Source organism: Eriocheir sinensis, chromosome 8 (genome assembly GCF_024679095.1).
Source record: "Eriocheir sinensis breed Jianghai 21 chromosome 8, ASM2467909v1, whole genome shotgun sequence".
Lineage (NCBI taxonomy): Eukaryota > Metazoa > Arthropoda > Malacostraca > Decapoda > Varunidae > Eriocheir > Eriocheir sinensis.
The window spans coordinates 13,730,911-13,739,183 of NC_066516.1; the positions used below are offsets into that span (position 1 = coordinate 13,730,911).

Below are 8,273 nucleotides of genomic sequence, written 5' to 3' on the forward strand. Positions count from 1 at the left end.
TAATTCCTAAAAGTTTAATAACCCAAATTGACACCCGCTGAATTCTATACCACTGTTAAGACCCACAATTTTGACCCCAGTAATTAATGACCTCTCTATAATCTACTAGGGGAGTGGAGTCGGAATCGGTAAAAATATCTCCGACTCTGACTCCTTTACGGTACGTGTGATGTGGTGTGGTTGTGTGTGGTGTGGTGGTATTTGATTTGCCTACCACTGAACTGCAGAAGAGGGGAAGGGGGAGGAGGGGTAGAGTCGGGGAAGGGGGAGGGGGGTTGAGTCGGGGAAGGGGGAGGGGGGTTGAGTCGGGGAAGGGGGAGGGGGGAAGAGTCGGGGAAGGGGGAGGGGGGTTGAGTCGGGGAAGGGGGAGGGGGGTGTAGAGTCGGAGTCGGAGTCGCAACCTTAAAATTTCCTTGAGTTGGAGTAATATATTTTTTTTTTTTATCCGAATCCACATCCTAGCTAAATACGATGACTGACGCTTCTCATCTTTTTCCTCGTAAATGCGTAATATTTGTGTCCAGGAAGTCATGCGAGTGTTAATTAAATCTCTTGTTAAGTCCATGACGCCAGCATTTACTGATCTATCTCTGTACAGTAACTCACACGGACATAACAGTTATCATGCAATTCTTTATACAATTCTCATGCATTTCCTTTTTTTTCCAGGAGCATTTACTGATCTATCTCTGTACAGTAACTCACACGGACATAACAGTTATCATGCAATTCTTTATACAATTCTCGTGCATTTCCTTTTTTTCCAGGCTGTCTTGGGGGTGATAAGTCTCTCCCATGAACAGTGTATACAAACAACCTCTTGGAGCCTTTGTGTAGTCCATGACATGCACAGCGAGGCAGGGAATGAACAACGAAATGTCAAATGTAAGTAAATAATGAGGTGCAGGGAAAAGGGGTGAGGAGGGAGAACCATGGAGGAGAACACACACACACACACACACACACACACACACGTGGAGGACACCGCCGCGTATATACACAAACAGCGTGTATACAAAGCAAGTCTTGGAATGCGTGTCCTTCGCCTTGCTGTCACGCACCACTATCATCAACGCGAGCTGGGCTGGCTATACTACACATTGCCGGGGAAAGACAGGGAAGCAACACACACACACACACACACACACACACACACACACACACAAGGCTACACGTTACTATTTTTGTCTGTCTGTATGTCTGCTTGTATCTCTTATCTTTATGTCGCTCTTCTATCTTCTGTCTGTCTGTCTACCTGTCTTTTTTTTCTCTCTGAGACACACACACACACACACACACACGGCTACACGTCACTGGTAATTCCATGAGGAGGAGCAGAAAAGGGGGGAGAGGGAGGAGGGGACGAAGAGAGGAGAGGGAGGAGGAGGGAGAAGAGGAAGGAGGGGAGGAAGAGGGAGAACGCTGAGGGTGGTGGGAGGAGGAGGAGGAGGAGGAGTCAGAGTGCCTAATAGTGAGTCACGAGAGAGAGAGAGAGAGAGAGAGAGAGAGAGAGAGAGAGAGAGAGAGAGAGAGAGTAAATAAAGAACTCCACTTATCACCCGTCACCTGACACACTGATAACCACCACGTCACTTCTCAGGGATTAAAAGAAAGAAAAATAAACCCTGGCTACCACCCACCGTCCCACTTAAACCCCCACCTAGCCTAACCTAACCTAGCCTCTCCCCCTTTGTAAATACCCTATCTAACGCTACAAACAAAAACTAGTCTAGCCTATAATTTTGTTGTCCATTGTTTTCAGCTATAATAACAGATACAGCTTCTCCATTTCCCACTAGCCTTGTCAAATCAAAACCACTAACCACTCACATCTACCTATGAATAATGAACAGAAAAGGAGGTTATTATATTAGCTCAGGAAGGTGACGAAGAATGAAATAGACCAGGATTATGTGGAAGAATATTAACCTAGGCAAGCATGTGAAAGAATTAGACAATGCTATTAAGGAGAGGGGAAGTTCCATACCTATAGCCTAGCATAACCTAAATGAACCCTTTCTCCCTCCTCTTGTCAATATGTAGACTAGTAACACCCACAGTGAAGCAAAATCAAGTCTAGCCTAATATTTTGTAGTAGTCCATTGTTTTCGTGCATGATATCACATGGAACCATATTCTTAAACATTTCAGAGTCCAAGTACACACATTCGACAAGACTTTCATAGGTGTTCTGAGCATATCTATGTGTAGTTTTATGAACCACGTGGTAGTCTGACCCTTCTTCTGTACCATGAACCTAAAAGAACACTCATTTGGACCCAAGTGATCTTTTTTGGCCTTTGGAAATAGTTGATGTGTGAAGCGGAAGCGTCTCAGAATACCGACGATAGACCTTCCCCTCTCCCTAATAGCATTGTCTAATTCTTGCACATACTTGTCTAGGTTAATATTCTTCCTCATAATCCTGGTCTGTTTCACCCTTCCTCAATTTCCTGAGCTAATAACTCATCCCCAGCGTACTCCTTTTCTGTTCGTTATTCAGTGCCTAATAAATCGCCCTTCACCAGACTATCTAAACCAACCAAATCATCTGCTCTACAAGCCTTGCCTATTACCCTCTCTTCCATCACTCCTAGCCTAGCACCACCCGTCAAATTATGCCTACCATTTCCTTGGCTAGCCGGTACATAACACCTTTCCCTTGCAACTTCCCTATCCTGACAAAGCCAAAATCGTTCACCTTCTATAGCCAATCAGCCATATTTCTGCCAGTCATTTTTAGGTTAACAAGTACATAACACCATTCCCAACATTTCTATCCTAGCAAAGCCAAAATCGTTCACCTTATATAGCCAATCAACCATATTTCTGCCAGTCACTTTTAGGTTAACAAATGCCAGTCACTTTTAGGTTAACAAGTACATAACATCATTTCCCAACAACATTTATACCCTAGCAAAGCCTAAATCGTTCACCTTATGTAGCCAATCAGCCATATTTCTGCCAGTCACTTTTAGGTTAACAAGTACATAACATCATTTCCCAACAACATTTATACCCTAGCAAAGCCTAAATCGTTCACCTTATATAGCCAATCAACCATATTTCTGCCAGTCACTTTTAGGTTAACAAATGCCAGTCACTTTTAGGTTAACAAGTACATAACATCATTTCCCAACAACATTTCTACAATCAACCATATTTCTGCCAGTCACTTTTAGGTTAACAAGTACATAACATCATTTCCCAACAACATTTATACCCTAGCAAAGCCTAAATCGTTCACCTTATATAGCCAATCAGCCATATTTCTGCCAGTCACTTTTAGGTTAACAAGTACATAACACCATTCCCAAACAACATTTACAACCTAGCAAAGCCTAAATCGTCCACCTCAAGTCAGTCAGTCAGCCAGTCAGTTCAGCGCCCACTCAGCCACCCACCCGCCCCAACCTTCTTCGCCTTGCCTCACCCCGCCGCCCTCCTTCACCAGCAGGCTCCCCCGTCACCCAACTCGTCCTATCACATTCCAACACTTTCAAGGCCGCCCTGACATACACTGCAAAATATTTATTCACGAGAGATAAAACATAGCATTCATCCCGAGGCCAGCCAAGCACACACACACACACACACACACACACACACACACACACACACACACACACACAGGACGGTGAGTGTCACGTACTTACGTCCTTGCAACCCGGGTTCATGAACTCACCTGCAAGAGGAAAAAAAGAAAAATATTAGCCATTAAATATAACACGCTTGAACGCATATAAGAAGCTGCTCTCTCTCTCTCTCTCTCTCTCTCTCTCTCTCTCTCTCTCTCTCTCTCTCTCTCTCTCTCTCTCTCTCTCTCTCTCTCTCTCTCTCTCTCTCTCTCGCAATAAAATAAATAAATAAATACAGACAGATGATGGCTAGGTACAAAGACACATAAATACTTTCTCTCTCTAAATAAAATAATAAATAAATAAATAGATAATGGATACAGACAATGAAACATATATACTAGACGGATGCAAAAATAAATGCCGAGATGAAAGGATTAAATTTAGTTTCCTTCAGTTTCCCATCTCGCTAGTCAGCCCTCTGGTATTTCGGGGTTCAGACTCCACATCTTATTGGGCCTGATATTGAAAGGTGGCGCGGAGGAGGAGGAGGAGGAGAGAGAGAGAGAGAGAGAGAGAGAGAGAGAATTACATGACCTTTTATCAACGTCACCTCGATGTCCACCAGGGTTAAAGAAGAAGGATCCCGTATACCCTACAAATTAGAAAGTGATGTTTTTTTTTGTTTTGTTTTTTAGCACGAGATGAACCTTGAAATATGATAACTATGGTCAATCTGAGGGGATCAAGGACGGTGCTGGCTGGCTTCCTGGCGTGGAGAGTTGGCTAATACTGATGCTGTGAGTTTCCTATTCTCAAACATTTAGGACCTTACACACAATCACATCTGGTAAGGCTTTCGCAGGAGTGCTTAATGAGTGAATGTGGGAGTGGGTGGGGTTGCGTGGGTGTGAGTGGGTGCATGAATGAATGAGCGGGGGCAGAGGGTAGTGCATTAGCGAGTGGGATGGATGAGTACCAACATTTGACAAGGCTTTCGTAGAGGCTCTGTTAGTATTGCCATGGGTAGTTTTATGATAAGTGATAAGTCTGACAAGGCTTCTACACAATGGACGTGGAAAACAAAACATGAGAACCCGAGTAATCTCCTTCGTGGGCTTTGAAAATATTTGTTGTGTGAGCCGAGTCTGCAGAATTAGTGCTAATATTGCCATGGGTAGTTTCATGAGTCTGGTGATAAGTTTGACAAGGCTCCTACACTATGGACGTGGAAAACAAAACATGAGAACCCGAGTAATCTCCTTCGTGGGCTTTATAAATATGTCTGAGAATTAGTGTTAGTATTGCCATGGGTAGTTTTATGAGTCTGGTGATAAGTTTGACAAGGCTTCTGCACAATGAACGTGGAAAACAAATCATGAGAGCCCGAGTAATCTCCTTCGTGGGCTTTGAAAATACTTGTTGTGTGAGCCGAGTCTGCAGAATTAGTGCTAATATTGCCATGGGTAGTTTTATGAGTCTGGTGATAAGTTTGACAAGGCTTCTGCACAATGGACGTGGGAAACAAAACATGAGAATCCGACTAATCTCCCTCGTGGGCTTTGGAATTATCTGTTGTGAGAGCCGAAAGCGTCTGAGAATACGGATCAAGCCAATTAAGTTATATTAGAATGCCTCAATGACTGCTTCCTTATTCCGATTGAGGAGTGGCAGGATTACACGTTCGTTACTAAAACACTTCAGGACACAGCCGGGTCACTGCACGAAGGAAGAGGAAAATACAAAAAGAAAGAAAGCAATCATAAAAATAAATAAATAAATAAAGGAAAAAATATAAAACTAAACGAAAATAAAACACAGAATACGTCAAGATAATCTCTCCTCGAGGTCTTGACGCATCCACGAGTCGCCCTTCGGAGGCTGGCGAAGGAAGTTATATGATGCGTCACCAATCAATACACAGCTATGAACCAGTCCTTCCCACACCATAGCATTAACTGGGGGTGGGTTCGACAAGGGAATACACATGCAGAATACCCAGTAGCAAAAAGAAAGGGAAGAAAGGGCTGAAAAACGAACCAAGGATTAATACATGGATACATAAAAAAAAAAAAAAAAAATCGATTAAAAAAGTGATGAAATAAAACTGAAATAGTAAGGCTCAGATTACACAGAATAACCAGAAAGGTGAAATTAAGGCTGATAAACGAATCTAGGAATAATACATGGATACATTACCCCCCCCCCCCAAAAAAAAAAGAAAAAAAATCGATTAAAGAAGTGATGAAATAAAACTGAAATACTAAGAAGATACAGGTTAGTGAGAGGGGGAAAGAGACTGAAAAACGAATCTAGGGAATAATTAGACGAAGGATACAATTACCAACGAAAGATAAATTAGAGTATTATGATTTAGATTACACAAAATAGGCAGAAAAAAAGGGGGAAAAAACTGAAAAGCGAATCTATGAGTAATAAAGGAAGACAAAGAATACATTACACCAACGAAAGATAGATCAGAAAAGACGGATGACGCAAAAGAATACATTAAACCAACGAAAGACAGATTAGAAAAGACGGATGACGCAAAAAACGAAACACTGCGGCTTAGATTACAAAAACAAATAGACGGAAAAAAGGAGAAAAAAAATTAAAACACGAATATATTAGAAAAGACGGATGACGCAAAAAACGAAACACTGAGGCTTAGATTACAAAAACAAATAGACGGAAAAAAGGGAAAAAAAGAACTTGAAAAAACAATCTATGAGTAGTAAAGGAAGACAGAGAATACATTAAACCAAATAGACGGAAAAAAGGGGACAATCTATGAGTAGTAAAGGAAGATAGATTAGAAAACGGACAAAACAAAAAAAACGACACTGGATTTTTAAAAAAAAAAAAATAGGAAAAAAAAAGGGAAAAAAAGAACTTGAAAAAACAATCTATGAGTAGTAAAGGAAGACAGAGAATACATTAAACCAACGAAAGATAGATTAGAAAAGACGAATGACACAAAAAAACGAAATATTGCGGTTTAGATTACACAAAATAGGCAGAAAAAAGTGAGAAATGAGCTGAAAAACAAACCTATGAGTAATAAAGAAAGACAGAGAATACATTATACCCAAAAAAGACAGATTAGAGAAGACGGATGACATAAAACTGAAACATTAATACTTAGATTACACAAAATAGGCAGAAAAAAGTGAGAAATGAACTGAAAAACAAACCTATGAGTAATAAAGAAAGACAGAGAATACATTATACCAAAAAAAGACAGATTAGAGAAGACGGATGACATAAAACTGAAACATTAATACTTAGATTACACAAAATAGGCAAAAGAAAGGTTGAAAAAGACTGGAAAAAAAAAATCCAGAAATAATACTAATGAAAAAGGATACAGTTATATACGAAAGATCAATTAGGGAAGATGGGTGAAGTCAAACTGATATATTATTACGACCAGGAGTAAGTGAGAAATAAAATGAGACCAGAGGAGCGAGGGGTCAGTGGTGTGGTGTCGCAAGGCCCAGTCATCGCCAGCCGTCCCTCCGTCAGCCCTCGCCACTCACTCTGGACACGTCGCCTGCCGCTTCACCCACCGCGCAGATTAAGAGCCTCGACGAACGCCTGCACCACCACCACCACCACCACCACACCCTCCAAGTATATACACATCAAGAAGCAAATCAACTGAGACCGAAATACCAACTTAAATAACTTATAAAACTCAGGCAGGTCATCTCAGGAAAGGAAAGGAAGAAGAAATTAAATCTGAAAAAGCTAAACAAACTAAATGAGAAACGAGAAGCATTGAGTAAGACAAATGGTAAAGATGAAAGCGTAAAATAGAAGCCTGAAATGGGTAACTAGTTTTAAATGGGGACGAATTACATACTTATAAAACTCAGGCAGGGAAGGAAAAGGAAAATAAACCTAAAAAAAAAAAAGCTTGACAGACTAAACGAGGAACGAAACACCAAATTAAACAAATAGTAAAAATGAGACCGTAACAGAAAAGCCTGAAAATAGGAAAGTAATATTAACAGAGGACGAACTTATAACAATCATGCAGGAAAAGATGAGGAAAACAAACCCGAATAAAAACCTAACAAATTAAACGAGAAACAAAACACTGACGCAACACAAAAGGTAAATAATGAAACCGTAACAGAGGCTCCGGAGAATGAGTAGACGAATTCAATATATAAAACAATAAGAACGTACGTAGACAACTGGCATAAAGTGTGATAAACAAAGACGGGTCCGTTGCAACATCTGGTCTGGTAGGACGCCAAGAAAGAAATATTAATAAGAAAAGCTGCTGTGTGTGTGTATGTGTGTGTGTGTGTGTGTGTGTGTGTGTGCGTGTGCTATAAGTAACCAGTTGACTTATGAACGTGAGGCGATGGTGAAATTTCTCTTTTTTAATGGAAGTTTCACGTGAGACTAAGAATGATGTTACAATGATGATGATGATGGATTTAAATTATTCGTCACATTGTCATTCTTAAAGTACTGCTCTCCGGTTTTATAAGGCCCATATTTACCAACCTTTAGGAGTTTACACACCCACGTTGGATAGGGCTTTCGTAGTTGTTGTGGTAGTTTTGAGTAGTTTGTTTGAGTAGTTGAGTAGTTGTTGTGGTAGTTTTGAGCCTAGTGATAATTTGACAAGGCTAAGTACTGCTCTCCGGTTTTATAAGGCCCATATTTTCCAACCTTTCG

The 8,273-nt window shown here is 40.8% G+C and overlaps 1 long non-coding RNA gene across 1 annotated transcript; it reads left to right on the top strand.

Annotated features, from left to right (window-relative positions):
- Positions 1-677: 677 nt before the first annotated feature.
- LOC126995567 (uncharacterized) lies at positions 678-3,646 on the top strand. Its single transcript, XR_007750419.1, has 3 exons — positions 678-2,743; positions 2,872-3,110; positions 3,183-3,646. It is a non-coding gene; the product is annotated as an uncharacterized LOC126995567 (long non-coding RNA).
- Positions 3,647-8,273: the final 4,627 nt, after the last annotated feature.